At 36.1% G+C, this 19,972-nt stretch overlaps 1 protein-coding gene across 1 annotated transcript in view; it reads right to left on the bottom strand.

Annotated features, from left to right (window-relative positions):
- Positions 1-4,018: 4,018 nt before the first annotated feature.
- The window catches only part of FCRL1 (Fc receptor like 1), a 46,661-nt gene continuing 30,707 nt past the window's right edge, over positions 4,019-19,972 (bottom strand). The window contains exon 12 of the transcript XR_011438674.1: positions 4,019-4,457. The gene's annotated coding sequence lies outside the window, so the exon portion shown is untranslated. The remainder of the gene's footprint in view (positions 4,458-19,972) is intronic.

The following is a 19,972-nucleotide window of genomic DNA, read 5'->3' as shown; positions in this document are numbered from 1 at the left end:
CCCTCCCTACTCCTGGGGTTTTGACAAGGAGACCAACCCTGGGGCTTTGGGAAGGCTGAGCAGGGCCTGATCACCCAGCCAAGCACACAGTGTCAAGGGCAGAGACTGTGGGATCCTGGAGCAGGTTGGCCCAGGGAAGCAGTAACACTGATACTTCTTCCCAGTCTTTCTACATCCATCTCTACAGGACCTTGAGGTAACCTGGTGACTGATATACCAGAGACCAAGAACAATAAAGACAAGGAGTTCCTCACCTGCCTGTTCACTGACCAAAGCTGTGAGGGAATCAAAAATCAGATGTTATCACAGAGCATTTGCCCTCACAATTTAGAAACTTATATTACTCTGCTAAATTACTTAAAAACTTTCCATCTTTTCCTCCTTTTCTATTTCCATACTGCATTATCACCAACAATTCAATCTCCCTCAAGCACACAACTAACCCTCATTCCTTGTAAAATCACAAGGTGAGTTGCAAACTCATCCCTTGACCAAAGGGATTGGCAGGAGCAAGTCCCATGGATACTGGATGTTTACCAATTTTCTCCTTCATTTCATTTTCCTTCTGCCTTACCCCGCCGATGGCCCTTACATCCACGCTTTTCAAGGGTACGTGATAACATGTTCTCCAGTCCCATAGAGTTCATCAGGAAACATACCCAGTGAGAGTTATAAGACTTGAACAAATCCTGAATTGATCCCTTTTCTCTGGTCATATTTTATGTGAAGAGTCCTTTTACTCAATTAACAAATATTTATTTAGTAACAACTGAATGTAGAGAAAGGAATCTTGTTTTCCAGCATCAGCCCTCCTCCCCGTCATTGTCCATGATTAAACAGAGGAACATTAACAAAGGTTTCAATTCATCTTCTGAATCCAAATCTTGTAGATAACTATCTAAATATTTTTCATAGAAGAGTATTAAGCATTGAAATTATGAAAATTTTATGAGGACATATTACTCTCTGAGATCTAAGATATCAAAACAGAAATTTGCGACCAACAAATGGGGAGGTGGGCTGACTTGAACATCAAGGGTTAGGATACATTGCAATTTGATTTTCCTGGAGCCCACAGCTTTGCATCTGCCTTTGAAATCTAAGCTGGAAGCAGAGACCTGAGCATTCGTACTGGTCCCTGGGGTCTGATAAATCATTAGACCTTTCTGGAGCTGGAGATCTCATCTTACTGCCACCTCAGTGCTAACTCAAATTATTGAGCTCATCAAAGATGATCAGCAATGACCACAATGATATGAAGACCTAGTTCAGTTAGTTGAGAAGAGATGTTCCCTAAGCCACCAGCTGTGGTCTGTGTGCGGAGAATAGAAACTGCTTTTGCAAAATAAGTTTTGTATAATTAGCAGAAAAGGAACTAGAAGAGCTCTGCAATATCTGACCTTATCTTCTTTCCTGTAAGTGCTAAGAGGATTAAAGATGATCCTCTCAATGCCAGAGAAACTCCACATCTTGACATGGATGATAGCTAACATATAGATGGCTGTTAACGAGTTGGACACAATTCTAAGTGCCTTATGCTCACAAAGTTATTTAATAGCCTCAGCAAGCTTCTGAAGTCAGCAATATCCCATTTACACAATTGAGGAAATTGAGGCACCAGAAAAGGCAAGTAGACTGATCAAGATCAACATAGACAATTTCTAGTAGTGACAGCTGGGAGTCAAACCCAGGCAGTCTAGTTCCACAGTCTGGCTCTTGCACACTATAATATCTTACTATAATATGTTACTTCTCAATGTTCCTTAAGATAACAGGGCCATTGTTGCAATGGCTCAGGTATCTAAGGTGAAATTTTCCGTAGGTAATTTCTAACTTTCTAGAATAGGATTTTACTAAGATTCAAAACACCTGCTCTATATCAAAGCAAACACTGTCCCCTTCCCTATTTCTAGTCCATATTGCTATTTGTACCACAGGCTGGTCCTAATACAGCCACACCCTGCAAAGCACGCATCATGCCAAAGCATATTATCATTCTCATATTGATTAGCTGTAGTCACCATAAATATTGTATATAACAATGTGCTCAAGATTGGGCCGTCCAGGCAGATGCAAGTTGCCCTTTTGGATCTTATGCAGCATGAAACTTTAAATCACAAATCATGGGTATTTGTAACCTGGTGAGTGACTAAGAGTAAAGTCATAATCATAGACTCAAGGTCATCTGTTAAGGTGAATACTTAACATTATCACTCACTCACTGTAAACCTAGTTTTACTTTGGGAAATTCTGTTGTATGTACGTGATGTCATACATCATTATAAAAGTGTAAAAAGAAAATTCTAAAAATACCCAACAAAGGCAGATTAAAAAGTAAATTATATGCTAGACAGTGGACCACTAAGCAGCCATTAAAATAACTCTGTAGAGAATATTTAATAGCAATAAAAGATGGTCATGACATATTGTTAAGGGAAAAGTGGCCCCCAGATGCAATTTATGTGCTGCACTCAGCTCTCCCACCCCTCAGTGAAAAATGTCTAGGACAATAAACCCCAAAGTGTTGCTGTAATTATATCTGAATAATGTAATTAAAGGTGATTTTTACTTTTTTCATTTTATTCATTAGTGTTTTCTAGTATTCTTACAATAAACATATGCTATGTATGTATTTTTAAAAGCGTCATAAAAATAAGGCCCAGGTTTTATGGGGTTTGTAGCCTCTATCACCTTAGAGTATATCAAGCATTGCTACTTTAACTTTCTACATAAACAAATGTTTTACTTGTGTTTGGAAGAGAGTGAGTGAGTTTTTCTCTCCCTGGGACCAGAGCTGGTCACTGAGCTTCTTATCAAGTCCTTGCCTGCTGGAACGGTTTCTAGATGGCCTGTAATACCTCCTCATCCTGACCAGGTGCAGATTATCTGTAAACTCCGTTCAATGTCTTGAATGGGACACAAAGTGCAGTGCCAAGATGGGGTATGCCAGGATTGAGACAGAGACAAAGAGAGTCTCTATGAAATAAAATTCAGAACAAAATAAATAACATGTCTCATTTGATGAAGTTGATTACTAGGACAGTTAGAATGGAAAAATGAGTTTGGATAGCTCCAGAGACCTTTGGATATATTTGGTTGAACTTGTGGTTCGAAGGTCACTATGACAGAATTAAGTGTCATAATGTATACAAATCACTTATAGTAAATTTCTGAATACACGGCAGAAAAGTAGTCGTAATCTTGATCATCCTTGTTGCGTGTTGGTAGTTGTAGTAGTAGTTTTAATAGTTACTGTAATTATCTTGAACAACAAGATATCTTTGTTGAGTGGGGCTGGACCTAGAAATTTTATGTCCAGGGTAATAAATATATACTTTGGGAGGTGATACTGTTTGTTGGAGGCCGTCAGAAGCAGGACTGACTAGTGGGCATCTAGATGTTGTCTATGTAGACACTCTCCAGATGTTCTTTAGGCAGACACAGATGACTCTTCTGCCCAGGATATTCCCTACAGTGCAATTCATTCATTTCTGGAAGTCTACTGGAGCCCTGCATAGGCCAAATAGCATGACAGGGAACTCAGAATGAATAAGAATGTCTGCAAGCTGTTGCTCATTACCTCCCTGGCAGAAATGAAGATGGAGATGCTCCAGAGATCCAGATCCTAAAAGAAGTATCCACATATTTGCTCCAGACAATCATAGAAAAGCAAGAGTAAATTTAAGTTTCAGACAGTGAATGTTTTAAGAGAGTAGAGTTTTACAAAGCTCAAATTTTTCTTTTTCATGTGGAGTCGCATTTTCTTCAGTATCAGTAGAAGTTATTATAGACTCCATCTAAAAAAAGGCATTGCTATTTCAACTGTGGGAAGTGGAAGTGAACCCAGTGTTGGAGTCTGAGGGAAGACAGAGTCACAAGAAGACTTAGTGAGGCTCTCAGTAGATATCTGAGCAGCATCTGCATTAGGGAGAAGTTCCCCCTTCATGTGTGAAAATACATGGGCTCCCAGGGGACAGCAGATGTGGAGAGGCCTCCAGGGATTAAAGACAATTCGATCTGAATCCTTCTACTTTCTGTTTTAATTGTATGTGTGTGGGTTTTCCAGAAGGGGGATGGGTTATGACTTTCAAGGCAGGAAGGTGAATGACCAAGGGGAACTGTGGATCATGAGTCATTGACTATACAAACCCTTAATAGTCACTCACAGCAGCTTCCTGTGGGTATCTTCCTGGTAGTTGAACATAAGTTTTTGGTGGCAGGAGAAAAACCAACAACCAAGATCCAGATTGTACTTCCAGCTTTCAGTCTTAATTTCCTTTCAAGGGTTTTGCTCACTCTTGTAACATAATTTACTAACATCTCCTTCTCAGTTCACAAATGTTGATCTCCAGTCAGAGGTGGCCTTCATTCATTCATTCATTGATGGGTAAATGTTACATAATTTTTTAAATGCAAAGCCAAATAGGAAAGAAATAAGGGAAAATCCCCCAATACACCTAAAAAAAAGAAAGAAACAAAGTGTTAAACACGTAAATTGACATTATTGTTCCCCTGGGGAGGAGTGGGGAGGGAAACATTCCACTAAATAATTTTTGTAAAATTAGCATTTAAAGTCCATGTGGAACTAGGAAACAAAACCTTGGGCCTGCAAAGGGCATAAACTTGAAACTAAAACACCTACATAAAATACAGACCATCAGAAGACTTTCCTTTTAATAAATGCGTGGTTTGGTGGAGAAAAAGTTCACCCACGGGCACAGAGAGATGACAAGTAAGCTTATGTTTGTATGAGCTCTGGGAGAAATAGAAAGTTTCCCCTGAAATAACAAAACCTCAAGACTGTGCTACACTCATGGGTGTGCTCTGGGAAACTCCAAATAAAGAATTGTTATAAAAATTACTCCTGGGCCCATGACCTCCCAGGGCTTAGAAGAAGCAAATACAAAATCACTTTTGATGGACACCATCAGAAGTCCAGGTCACATGGAATTCCTACACTGCACAAGAAGCTTCTTAATCCAAACTCACAAAACCCACAAAAATATGATGAACAAGATTCGAAATATGTGATAAATGTAGGCTTAAATAATTAAAAATTCAGGTAGAAAAAACTATCTAAGAATTATAATAAATTAAATTTATTTAAACTAATTCAGGTTCTAAAATGAAGTATTATGCCCATAACAGTAAAATACTATAAATAACAAAGAGACAAATTTGAAAATGGATAATAACAATAATTCATTTTTGAGCACTTAATGTGTGCCAGGTACACTTTTAAGGATTTTAAACGAATAATTTTACATAATTAGCAAAATGACAGAATACATTAGATACAATTACTATCTAAGTTTTAAGCATGAAAAAACACAGAAAGGTTAATTAACTTGACCAAAACTTCAGAACTAATAAATGGTGGAGCCAAAATGTAAATCCAACAATTCTTCAGAAACCATGCTTTTAAACATTTTGCTATCAATACCTCTAAAAAAATGTAGTCATTGAAATAAGAAGGAAGCAGATTAAACAATAAAGTAGATATAGCTGAAAAGAGGATCACTAAACCAGAAGAGAGAGATTAAGAAATCACCCAGGATGCAACAGGAATGATAAAGAAATTAAAAATAAGAACGACTAACTAGGAGTCATGAGAAAAGAATAAGAAGGTCCAGCAATCTTCTAATATGAATTTATTAATGAGAGAATTAAAATAATAATGATGTAGCATAATAATAAAGAGATAATAATTAAATATTTTCTAAACTTGAAGAAAGACATAAATCCTCAGATTTAGGAAGCATTTATCTCAAGTAAAATAAATTCACATTTAGACATATAGTAGTGAAACTATAATACCAAAGATAGAAAGACTTAAAAGCAACTGGTGGGGGCCAACCCTGTGGCATAGTGGTTAAGTCTGGCACACTCCACTTTGGTGGCCCGCGTTCATAGGTTCGGATCCTGGGTGAGACCTACACCACTTGTCAAGCCATGCTGTGGTGGTTACCCACATACAAAATACAGAAAGATTGGCACAGATGTTAGCTTGGGGCAAATCTTCCTCATCCAAAAAAAGAGGAAGATTGCAACAGATGTTAGCTCAGAGAAAATTTTCCTTACCAAAAAACAAACAAACAAACAATGCAACTGGTGAGAAAAGACAGATTAACTACAAAGGAATAACAAACTGAGAGAAGATTTCTCAAAGGCAACAATAGAAGCTGGAAGACCATAGAATAAAATAGTAAAACTGTTGGGCAAACCTAAACTATCAGTCCTAAATTCTGCTTTTGGACTTTTTGGACAAATGAAGTCACAGACTCTAGCAAAAAAAAAAAAATAGAAAGTCGGAGTTCATAAAGAAAGAAATTGAACCATAGTGACATCATTATCATGGAAGAATAAGAGTTTTCTTCTATCATTCTTCCAAGACTACCAATTTAGATAATCATTCAAGAATAAAAGAGCTTTTGTGGAAACCCAGGAGTCTAGCAGAGAAGTCCCAACACACTGTTGGAGGAAAAAAATCAGATATTAGATACAATAAAGACAATTACTAAGGTGTGCTGTGTAACTGAGATTTAGGGAGCAGCTTGGAAAGCATAAAATAGGGCTCTCAGAGGGGACCAGAGGACACAAATGCTAGTAAATGCATCACGGAATCTGTTAGGAAGACAGCCCATGAGCCATTGGGGATGACTCACCTGCAGATCCCTCCAACTGGCCCACAGACACCAATAGCACTCTGCAGGCCTCACTCACACACGTCCCCAACTCCATGGCTGGCTATCTGTGCATGCTCCCCATGGCAGTGAGAACCAGCTTTTGAAGAAGGCAGATGAACATACACAGAAAGCCAGACCCACTCTGCAGGTCTAAGAGAAATGACACAACTTAAGCCTTCAGCACTACCCAAAGGAAAGTAAAAAGAAGTCTGTCAGCACCTAGGCTGGCTTTGCAGGATCAAGAGAAGGAATACAAGCTTAAGAATTCTACTAGAAGAGAGAACACATAATGTGGACCAGCTGTACTCATAGAAAAGATCCAAGAAAGCCTCAGAATACCTAGCAGGATTGACAGCAGGTATTTCTCTCCCAAAGTCAGTCAGTAAAGACAGGGGGAAGTAACTGATTTCTCAAGTGCAAAGACAGGAATGCAAGGCTTCAAGAAACATGAAAAATCAAAGAAATATAACGCTACCAAAGGAATACAATAACTTTCCAATAATTGACTCCAAAGAAATGGATCTATGATTTACTCAATAAAGAATTCAAAATAGCTGTTATAAGGAAACTCAGTAAGCTACAAGATAACAGAGAAAGACAATTCAACAAAATCAGGAAAAAATACACGAACAAAATAAGAAGTTTAACAGAGAGATAGAAATCATAAACAGGAACCAAACAGAAATTCTGGAGCTGAAGAATACAATGAATGAAATGAAAAATGCAATCAAGAGCATCAACAATAGAGTGGATCAAGCAGAAGAAAGAATCAGCGAAGTAGAAGATAGAGCCTTTGAAATTATCCAATCTAAGGAGAACAAAGGAAAAAATGAAAAAGAGCAAAGAAATTGTATGTGAACCATCAGATACAATTAAGAGAAACAATCTATTCATTATTGGAGTCCCAGAAGGAGAAGAGAAGGACAAAGGGACAAAAAGCTTATTTAAATAAATAATGGCTGAGAACTTCCCAAATCTGGAGAGATATTTGGGCATCCAGTTCATGAAGCTAATAAGCCACCCCAACATTTCAACCCAAAACAATCTTCTCCAGGACACATTATAATAGAATTCTTTTAAAGCAAAAACAAAGAATTTTAAAAGCAGCAAGGAAAAAAAATCCCTCATACAAGATAACTCCCATAAGGCTATCAGTGGATTTCTCAGCGGGAAGCTTGCAGGCCAGGAAAGAGTGGGATGATATATTCAAACTACTGAAAGAGAAAAAATTACCAACTAGGAAAACTATTTGGCAAAGTTGTCCTTCAGACATGAAGGGAGATAAAGACCTTCTCAGACAAACAAAAGCTGAAGGAATTGATCATCACTAGATCTGCCATATGAGAAAAGCTGAAAGGAGTTCTTCAAGTTGAAATGAAAGGATGCTAATTAATAACATAAAAATATATGAAAATATACAACACATTGGTAAAGGTAAGTATATAGTAAAATTCAGAAGATTGTAATATTGCAATACTGTGTTGTATTAACAACTTAACTGTAGTATAAAGGTTAAAGGACAAAAGTATTAAGAATAATAATAGCTACAATAATTTATTAATAGCTACGCAATACAAAAAGACATAAATTGTGACGCCAAAAACATAATGTGGAAGGAGGAGTAAAAGGTAGAGTTTTTATATGTAATGGAAATTAAGTTATCAGCATAAAATTGGCAAGTATATCTATAAGATGTTTTATGTAACAACATAGCAGAAACAAAGTAAAAATTTACAGTAGATAGACAAAAGATAAAGAGAGGAGAATCAAAGCATACTGTTACAAATAATCATCAATTCCAAAAAGAAGACTACAAGAGAGGAAGAAAGGAGCAGGAAACTACAAAATAGCCAGAAAACAATGAATAAGATGGCATTAGTAACTCCTTACCTATCAATAATTATTTACATGTAAATGGATTAAATCTTCCAATCAAAAGTCTAAATGGATAATAAAACAAGATCCAACTGTATGCTGCTTACAAGAGAAACACTTCAGCAATAAGGACACACATAGGCCCAAAGTGAAGGGATGGGAAAAGATATTCCAAGTAAATAGAACCAAAAAAGAGCAAGAGTAGCTATAATTATATCAGACAAAATAGACTTTAAGTCAAAATCTGTAACATGAGACAAAGAAAGTCATCACATAATGTAAAAGTGGTCAATTCATCAAGAAGAAATAATAATTACAAATATCTATGCAGCCAACATTGGAGTACCAAAATATATAAAGCAAATGCTAACAAAACTAAAGGAGAAATAAACACCAACACAGTAATAGTTGGGGACTTACATACACCATCTTAACAATGGATAGATCATCCACAGAATCAATAAGAAAACAATGAATTGGAGCAACGCTATAGACAAAATAGACTAAACAGACATATAGAACATTCCATCTAAAAGCAGCAGAATACACGCTCTCCTCAAGTACATATGGAACATTTTCTGGATATATCATGTTAAGCCACAATACAAGTCTCAACAAATTTAAAACGAAAGAAATTATATCAAGTACTTTTTTTCCTATTAAATTAGAAATCATAAACAGGAGGAAAGCTGGGAAATTCACAAATATGTGGAAACTAAACACACTCCAGAACAACCAACGGATTAAAGAAAAAATCAAAAGGGAAATCAAAAAATATCTTTTCAACAAACAAAAATGTAAACATAATATACCAAAACTTATGGGAAGAAGCAAAGCAGTTCAAGGAGAAAAGTTTATGGCTACAAATGCCTACATTTTAAAAAAAGAAAGATCTCAAATCAACAACCTAACATTACACCTCAAAGAACTAAAAAAAAGAGGAACAAATTAAACTAAAAGGAAGAAATGAAACTTCCTTTTGCTAACTAAACTGCTAAACAAAGTTACCAAAAGGAAGGAAATACTAAAGATCAAGCAAAAATAAAGGATAGAGAAGAGGAAGACAATAGAAGAGACTAAGAAAAATGAATTGATTCTTTGAAAAGGTAAACAAAATTAACAAACATTTAGTTAGACTAAACAAGAAAAAAAGGAGAGGATTCAAATAAATAAAATTGTCAGTGAAGCAAGAGACACTACAATTGGTATCATAGAAATAGAAAAGATCATAGAAAACTGCTATGAACAAGTATATTCCAGAAAATTGGACAATCTAGAAGAAATGAATAAATTCCTAGAAATATACAACCTTCCAAGACTGAATCATGAAGAAACATAAAATCTGAACAGATCAGCAATGAATAAGGACATTGAATCAATAATCAAAAACCTCCCAATGAAGAAATGCCCAGGACCAAATGGTTTCATGGGTGAATTCCACCAAATATTTAAAGAAGAATTAAAGCCAATACTTCTTAAACCTTCAAAATATTGAAGAGGAAGTAACATGTACAAAAACATTTTTGAGGCCAGAATGACCTTGATACCAAAGCCAAATAAGAATACTACAAGTAAATAAAACTACCGGCCAATATCCCCAATAAATATGTATGCAAAAATTATCCACAAAACACTAGGAAATCAAATTCAACAACACATTAAAAAGATTGTACACCATGATCAAGTGAAATTTATCCCTTGGATACAAAGATGGTTCAATATATGCAAATCAACAAATGTGATACATCAATTTAATAGAATCAAAAATAAAATGATCATTTTAATAGAGGTAGAAAAAGTATTTGATGAAATTCAACATCCTTTCATGATAAAAACACTCAACATTGAGTATTGAAGGAATGTACCTCAACATAATAAAGACCACATATGACAAGCCCACAGCTAACATCATACTCAATGGTGAAAAGCTGAAAGCTTTTCCTTGAAGATCAAGAACAAGCAAGAATGTCCATTCTTGCCATTCTTATTCAACATAATACTGGAAGTCCTAGCCAGAGAAATTAGACAAAAGAACAATCAGAAACGAAGAAGTAAAATAATCTGTTTGCAGATAACATGATCCTGTATATAGAAAACTCTAAAGACTCCACCAAAAAAACTGTTGAAAATAACAAACAAATTCAGTTAGATTTTAGGATATGAAGTCAACATACAAAAGTCAGTTGTACTCCAATGTCATCAACATAGTGGTGTGAGAGGATCCCTTTGTCTCTCTCCTTCAATCTACAGGAAGTAAAACATTCATAACCCAAAAAAGGCTACATTACCCAACACACCAGGACACTGGAGAGATCCACACATCAGTATATATGAAGGTGGGTGGATTGGAGCATGTAGAGGAGGCAAAATGGGGGAACAGCAGAGGTGGTGCCCAGAACTGTGGACCCCCAGTCATGGCAACTGAGCCAGCCACCCCTAGCACCAGAGAACTCAGTAGGCAGCAGTGGAGGTGTATGTGTGACTTTAGCCAGCCAGCTGTGACAACACCTACAGCCATGGGGAGCCAAGCATAGTGAAGGCAGAGGCCCATAATTCCGGGACCTCCAGCTATCGCTCAGAACCTGGTAACAGCAGCAGAGGTTCTCATGTGACTCTGACATCCCAGTAGTGGTGCCTGCAGTCACAAGGTAACAGGAAACAGCTGTCAGTGCCCCCACAAACTTGTCTCCCTCCCCACCCCCCCAATACAGCAGCAGAGCTTCTGACCCAGGTCATCCTGGATCTGATGGAGGAATCAGCCGTTCCTGTACTCCACACAGTGAAGCCAGAGACCACAATGACACTGGCAACAGTAAGGCATCAGTGACCCCTAGAGGTTCAGGCAGCGATGACGAGAGTATCAGTGACAACCTGTACAGAGGTGGTGCAGGGTGGAACTTGCCAATCCTCAGATATAGCCAGAGGTGGCTCAATTAAGAGAAACCAAAAACCAGTGCTATAGCGCCACCTGCTGAAAGACAAAAGAAAGGCTTCTAATTTTCAACCAGTTGAATAGTTTGAATCAAAACAAACGAAGCTATACCTAAATAAGAAAAGTGTTCACTATGACAAATGCACCAGTGTCAGAATAACTCAGCAAGCACCACAAAAAGCCACAGTAACATGGTATCACAAAAAGAAAATAACAATACTCCAGAAAGCAAATGTAAAGTCATAGAAGATTGTGATCTAACTGATAAAGAATTCAAAACAGCTGTCATGAAGAAACTTAATGAGCTACAGGAAAACTCAGAAAGGCAGTTCAATGAGCTTGGGAATAAAATCAATGAACAGAAAGAATACTTTACCAAAGAGATTAAAACTCTCAAAAGGATACGAATAAAAATTCTGGAGCCGAAGAACTCCATAAATGAGATGAAGACTGTATTAGAAAGCATTGGAAATAGAGCAGACTATATGGAAGAGAGAATTATGGAGCTCAAATATGGAAACCTAGAAATGATGCAAGTAGAATTGGAGAGAGAACTAAGATTTTTTAAAATGTATAAGTTGTACAGGAATTATATAACTCCAATAGAAAGGGCAACATAAGAATAATGAATATCCCAGAAGAAGAAGAGGAGGGGAAAGAGTTTATTTAAAGAAATAATATCTGAGAACTTCCCAAACCTGGGGAAAGAATTGGATATACAAATTCATTGAGCTAATAGAACACCCAATTATCTCAACACAGAAAGACCTCCAAGATGCATGATAATAATACCGTCAAAAGTCAATGACAAAGAAATAATATTAAAGACAGCCAGGGAAAAAAAGCAATAACTTACAAGGGAACCCCCATAAGTCTATCAGCAGATTTCTCTACAGAAACTGTACAGATCAGGAGATACTGGAATGATATATTCAAAATATTGAAAGATAAAAACTGTCAGCCAAGAATCCTCTGTCCAACAAAGTTATCTTCCAAATATGAAGGAGCACTAAAGGTTTTTCCAGACAAAGGAAAACTGAGGGAGTTCATTTCCACTAGACCTCCTTACAAGAAATGTTGAAAGGAGCTCTTCTACCCTGAAACTAAAAGGCTAAGGTACATAAAGCTTTGAGCAAGGTAATAAATAGGCAGACAGAATCAGAAAATTGCAACTCTATATCAGGACAGATTAGCAAAGAATTAAAACATAAAGGTTAAACAGAAAAGAAGCATAAAACTAACCTCTTTGATTTGGTGACAAACTCATAATTTAAAAGGAGATAATTTGTGACAACAAAAGCATCGAAGGGAAGAGGAAAAGGATAGAACCTGCATAGGCAAACGAAGATAATGTGCTATCAGCAGAAAAAGGACTATCTTGTTTATGAGACCTTTTATACAAACCTCACAGTAACCACAAAACAAACGTTCAGAGCAGAGACACAAATCATAAAAAATGAGTTGACTGAGAAGAACATCAAAAAAAACCCCACCAAATTGAAATGGCAGACAGAAATGATGGAAATATAGAACAATCAGAAAACAAAAGACAAAATGATAGTAATAAGTCCTCATATATCAATAACCACCCTAAATGTAGATAGATTAAATTAACCAATCAAAAGACACAGAGTGGCTAGATGGATTAAAAAACAGGACCCAACAATACGTTGCCTCCAGGAGACCCGTTTCAGACCTAAAGACAAACATAAGCTCAAAGTGAAAGGCTGGAAGATGATATTCCAAGAAAATGGTAGCCAAAAGAAAATGAGTGTAGCCATGCTTATATCACACAAAACAGACTTCAACAAAAATGATAAGAAGAGATAAAGATGAACATTATATAACAATAAAGGAGATGACCTATCAAGACATAGAGCATCAAAATATATAAAACAATTATTAACAGACCTAAAAGGAGAAATTGACAACAACACAATAATACTAGAAGACTTTAATATCCCATTTGCATCGATGGATATGTCATCCAGACAGAAAATAAACAAGGAAACAACAGCTTTCAATGAAAAATTAAACCAGATGGACATTCTGCCCCCAAACAACAGAATATACATTCTTCTCAAATGCATGTGGAACATTCTCAAAGATAGACCATGTGTTGGGAAACAAAACAAGTCTCAATAAATTTAAGAAGATTTAAATCATATCAAGCATCTTTTCCAACCACAACAGTATGAACCAGAAATCAACTACGAAAGAAAGATGGAAATGTCAAAAATACATGGAAGCTAAACAACACGCTACGGAAAAATTATGGGATCAACAAAGAAATAAAAGGCTAAATAAAAAATATCTGGTGGCAAATTAAAATGAAAACATGACATACCAAAATCTATGGGATGCAGCAAAAGCAGTACTAAGAGAGAAGGTTATAGCAATATAGGCGTATCTCAAGAAACAAGAAAAATCTCAAATAAGCAATCTAAATTTACACCTAAAGGAACTAGAAACATAAGAAACGAAGCTCAAAGTCAGTATAAGGATGAATATAGTAAAAATCAGCAGAAACATATAAAATAAAGACTAAAAGGACAACAGAAAAGATCAATGAAATTAAGAGCTGAGTCTTTGAAAAGATAAACAAAATTGACAAACCCTTAAGTAGACTCACTAAGCAAAAAAGAGAAAAGACTCAAACAAATAAAATTGAAAATTAAAGAGAAGAATTACAACAGATATCACAGAAATAAAAAGGATTATAAGAGAGCACTATGAAAAGCTATATGCGAACAAATTGGATAACCTAGAAGAAATGGATAAATTCCTGGGATCATACAACCTTCTAAAATGGAATCAATAAGAAATAGATAATCTGAATACACTGAACACTAGTAAGGAGATTGAAAAGTAATCAAAAACTCCCCAAAAAAGCAAAAGTCCAGGACCAGATGGCTTCTCTTGTGAATTCTACAAAACACTCAAAGAAAATTTAATACCTATCCTTTTCTAACTCTTCCAAAAAATTGAAGAGGAGGGTATATTTCCTAACTCATTTTACAAGGCCATTATTACCCTGATACCAAACCACACAAGGACAACACAAAAAAGGAAAATTATGAGTCAATATTGCTGATGAACATAGATGCAAAAATCCTCAGCAAAGTACTAGCAAGCAAAACACAACATTACATTAAATGGATCATACATCACAATCAAGTAGGATGCCAGGGATGCAAGCATGATTCAACATCCACAAATCAATCAGCCTGATACATTACATTAGTAAAATAAAGAATAAAAATCACAAGATCATCTCAGAAGGTTTGGAGAAAACATTGACAGGATTCAGTATCCAATTATAATAAAACTCTGATTAAAATGGGTATAGAAGAAAATTACCTCAACATAATAATGCCCGTGTATGACAAACCCACAGCTAACATCATACTCAATGGTGAAAAACTGAAAGCTAGCCCTCTAAGAACAGGAACAAGACAAGGATGCCCATTCTCACCTCTGATATTCAACACAGTACTGGAAATCCTAGCCAGAACAATTAGACAAGAAAAAGAAATAAAAGGTATTCAGATAAGAAAGGAAGAAGTAAAACTGTCACTATTTGCAGATGACATGATTTCATATATAGAAAACCCTAAAGAATTCACCATAAAACTGTTAGAAATAATAAGCAAATACAGTAAAGTTGCAGAGTATGAAATCAACATACAAAAAAAAACAGTGACATTTCTATACGCTAAAAGTGAACAAGCAGGAGAAATCAAGAATACAATCTGATTTACAACCACAACAAAGTGAATAAAATACCAAGGAATAAATTTAACCAACAAGGTGAAAGACCTGTACACTGAAAACTAGAAGACTTTGTTGACACAAATCGAAGAAGACATAAAGAAATGGGAAGTTATACCATGCCCATGGACTGGAAGAATTAGCATAGCTAAAATGTCCATACTACCTAAAGCAATCTACAGATTCAATGCAATCTTTATGAAAATCTCAATGACCGTCTTTATGAAAATAGAATAGCAAATTCTAAAATTTATAAGGAACAACAAAAGACCCCTAATACCCGAAAGAATCCTAAGAAAAAAGAATAAAGCTGGAGATATCACACTTTCAAAGTATACTGCAATGTTATACTAATCAATACAGAATGGTACTAGCAGAAAAACAGACATACACATCAATGGAACAAAAATGAGAGCCCACAAATAGATCCACACATTTACGGACAGCTAATTTTCTACAGAGGGGTCAAGAACATACAAAGGAGAAAGGAAAGTCTCTTCAATAAATGATATTGGGATAACTGGATAGTCACATGCAAAAGAATGAAAGTAGACCACTATCCTACAGCATACAGAAAAATTAACTTAAAATAGATTAAAGACTTGAATTTAAGACCTGAATCCATAAAACTCCTAGAAGAAAACATAGGCAGTATGCTCCTTGACATTGGCCTTAGCAGTATCTTTTTGGACATGTCTCCTTAAGCAAGAGAAATAAAAGAAAATATAAACAAATGGAAGTACATCAAATTAAAAATCTTCTGCACAGCAAAGGAAACAACTTACCAGTTGGGAGAAAATATCTGCAAATCATATATCCAATAAGAGTTTAATATCCAAAATCTATAAAAACTCATACAACTCAGCAACAACAAAATAAACAATCCAATTAAAAAATGACCAGAGGATCTGAACAGACATTTTTCCAAAGAAGATATACAGATGACCAACAGGCAACAGGCATGAAAAGATGTTCAACCATACTAATTATTAGGAAAATGCAAATCAAAACCACAATGAGATATCACCTCATTCCTGTCAGAATGGTTTTATTAAAAATACAAGAGTGACATCAGCATTATGGTAGACTGAGCTCTTCCAGAAATCTCTCCCCTCCACCACACAATGTAAAAGACATTCATACTCCAACAAAGGACATCCACACAACACAAAAGACCTCTGAGAGACCCATGCATCCACATGTCTGAATAAACTACTTAGGGTGGAGAGGCTGGAGTTCCCCTTGGAGGAGGTGGAACAGGGTAAGAGAAAACTTCATTCCCTCCCCAAAAAACTGCTATCCAGGACTGTGCACAGCCTCTGAGAGGGAAGAGGGGAGGGGATGCTAATGCAGGGATGATCTCATTAAGCCCACACCACAGAAGAGCAGATAGGGAGAGCAGAGCCAGTAAGCCCACAAGAGCACACAGAAGAAAGTGCCCCTCCCACCCACCTACCCAGCACTGGCCCCAGAGCCTGGGATCCTGGCAGAATGCAGAAGGCTCAGAATATGCGGCTCTTAACCCCCACCTAGTGGTGATAGTTGGTAACTGCAACCAAATAATAGCAGGATGGGAAAGAACAAAGTCACACCCTCTAGCTGTATCAAAAATTATGTTAAATCTCCATATCAGAAATAAAATGACAAGTACCCAGAAATCAGTCCTGAAGACACAAAAATATGTAATCTAAATTACAGAGAATTCAAAATAGGTATAATCAAAAACCTCAATGAGTTAAAGAGAATGTAGAGAAACATTTCAACAAGTTCAGGAGCTACTTCACAAAAGAGATTGCAACTATAAAGAGGAATCAATCAGAAATGTTGGAGATGAAAGACACAATCAATGAGATAAAACAAAATATAGATTCCCTGAATGTTCAAGCAGACGTCATAGAGGAGCAAATCAGCATAATCAAAGATAGACATATTGAAATGCTCCAGATAGAGGAGGAGAGAGAACTAAGACTAAAAAGAGGTAAAGAAAGTTTCCAAGAAATATCTGACTCAATTAGAAAATGCAACATAAGAATTATGGGTATTCAAGATGGAGAAGAGAAGGAGAATGGAGCAGAAATATTATTCAAAGAAATAATAGCAAAGAACTTCCCAAACCTAGGGAAAGAGATGGAAATCCATATGGAAGAGGCTATCAGATATCCTAAATACACCAATGTAAAAAGACCTACTGCAAGGCAGATAGTAGTGAAACTGGCAAAAGTGAATGACAGAGAAAGAATACCAAGGACAGCAAGGCAGAAGAAAATAACCTACAAAGGAACCCATATTAAGCTTTCATCAGATTTCTCTGCAGAAACCTTATAGGCTAGGAGAGACTGGAATGACATATTCTAATCTTTGAAGGACAAAAACTTTCAGGCAAAAATACTCTATCCAGTGAAAATATCCTTCAGATATGATGGAGAAATACAAACTTTCCCAGATAAAAACAAAAGCTAAGAGAGTTCATAGCCACAGGACACCGCCTCCCACCCCCAACAAGAAATTCTCAAGAAGGCTGTCATACCTGGGGAAAAATAGGTTAGCAAATTCTCAAGTATAACATTAAAGATAAAGGGAAGGAAAACACCAAAAACAGACATAATCTTATCATTTTAACCACAAACTCACAACACAAGATTAATAAGATGTGAGAAAAACAACTTAGGTGGGAAAGAGGACAGGGACTGAATCAGTTTAGTCTAAGGAAATAAGAAGCCATCAGAAAATGGACTATCTTATCTATGAGATGTTGAATACAAATCTCCTGGTAACCACTCAATAAAAAGGCAGAACAGAGACACAAATAATACATAAGGAGAAAACAAAGAAACACAACATAAAAAAACTACATAACTCAATTGATAGACCAAAACATATGACAAGAAACAAAGGAAAAGCAATAGAACAGGAAAACGAGTGATAAAAATGGCACCATTAAGGGCTCATATATCAATAGTCACCTTAAATATAAATGAATTGAATTCTCCACAAAAGGCACAGAGTGGCGAGATGAATTAAAGAACAAGACACAAAAATATGCTGCCTCCAGGAAATACATCTCAGCTCCAACGACAAACACAGGCTCATAGGAAAGGGATGGAAGACGATGCTCCAAGCTAATGGCAAACAAAAGAAATCAGGTGTCTCAATACTTATACTAGACAAAGTAGACTTCAAGATAAGACAGATAAAGATAAAGAGAGACAAAGAGGGGCAGCATATAATGATCAAAGGAAAAGTCCACCAAGAATACATAACACTTATAAATATCTATGCACCCAACACAGAAGTACCAAAGTACATAAAACAACTATTAACAAACCTGAAAGGAGATACTAATAATAATGCAATAATAGTAGGGGATGTCAATACTCCACTCACATCAATGGATAGATCACCTAGACAGAAAGTCAACAAGGAAACAGTGGAATTAAATGAAAAGCTAGACCAGGTGGACTTAATAGACATATATAGAACACTCCATCCAAAAACAGCAGAATACACATTCTTCTCAAGTGCACATGGAACATTCTCGGGGATAGACCATATGTTGGGAAACAAGGCAAGCCTCAATAAATTTAAGAAGATTGAAATAATAACAAGCATCTTTTCTGATCATAATGCTATGATGCTGGAAATTAATTACAAGAAAAAAGCTGAGAAAGAGACAAAGATGTGGAGACTAAACAACATACTATTGAACAACCAGTGGATCACTGCAGAAATTAAAGGAGAAATAAAAAAATTTCTGGAGACAAATGAAAAGGAAAACATATAATAATTCATATGGGGTGCAGCAAAAGCAGTACTAAAAGGAAAATTCATCACAATACAGGCTCACCTTAACAAACAAGAAAAATCCCAAACAAGCTGTCTCAAACTACACCTAACTGAATTAGAAAAAGAAGAACAAATAAAGCCCAAAGTCAGCAGAAGGAGAGAAATAATAAAAATCAGTGCAGAAATAAATGCAATGGAAACAAAAAAAGGCAGCAGAAAAGATCAATGAAACAAAGAGCCGGTTCTTTGAGAAGATAAACAAAATTGACAAACCCCTAGCCAGACTTACAAAGAAAAAAAAAGAGAAAGATCAGATAAATAAAATTAGAAATAAAAGAAGAAATTAACAACAGATACCACAGAAATACAAAGGATTATAAGAGAATACTACAAAAAGCTATATGCCAACAAAATGGACAGTGTAGAAGAAATGGATAAATTCTTAGATGCATACATCTTCCTAAAGCTGAATCAAGAAAAATAGATAATCTGAATAGACAAATCACAAGTAAAGAGATTGAAACAGTAATCAAAAACATCCCAAAAAATAAAAGCCCAGGACCAGGCAGCTTCCCTGGAGAATTCAACCAAACTTTCAGAGAGGATGTAATAGCTATCCTTCTCAAGATATTCCAAACAATCAAGGAAGGTGGAATGCTTCCTAACACATTCTACGAGGCCAACATCACTCTGATACCAAAGCCTGACAAGGATAACACAGAAAAGGAAAACTACAGGCCAATATCACTGATGAACATACATGCAAAAGTCCTCAACAAAATATTGGCCACCCAAATACAGCAATACATCAAAAGGATCATACATCATGATCAAGTGGGATTTATACCAGGGACACAGGAATGATTCAACATATGCAGATCAATCAATGTGATACATCACATTAACAAAATGAGGAATGAAAACC

This window comes from Equus caballus, chromosome 5 (genome assembly GCF_041296265.1).
Source record: "Equus caballus isolate H_3958 breed thoroughbred chromosome 5, TB-T2T, whole genome shotgun sequence".
NCBI lineage: Eukaryota > Metazoa > Chordata > Mammalia > Perissodactyla > Equidae > Equus > Equus caballus.
The sequence above is the reverse complement of the archived record's forward strand: the minus strand, read 5'-3'. Positions and strand labels throughout refer to the sequence as shown.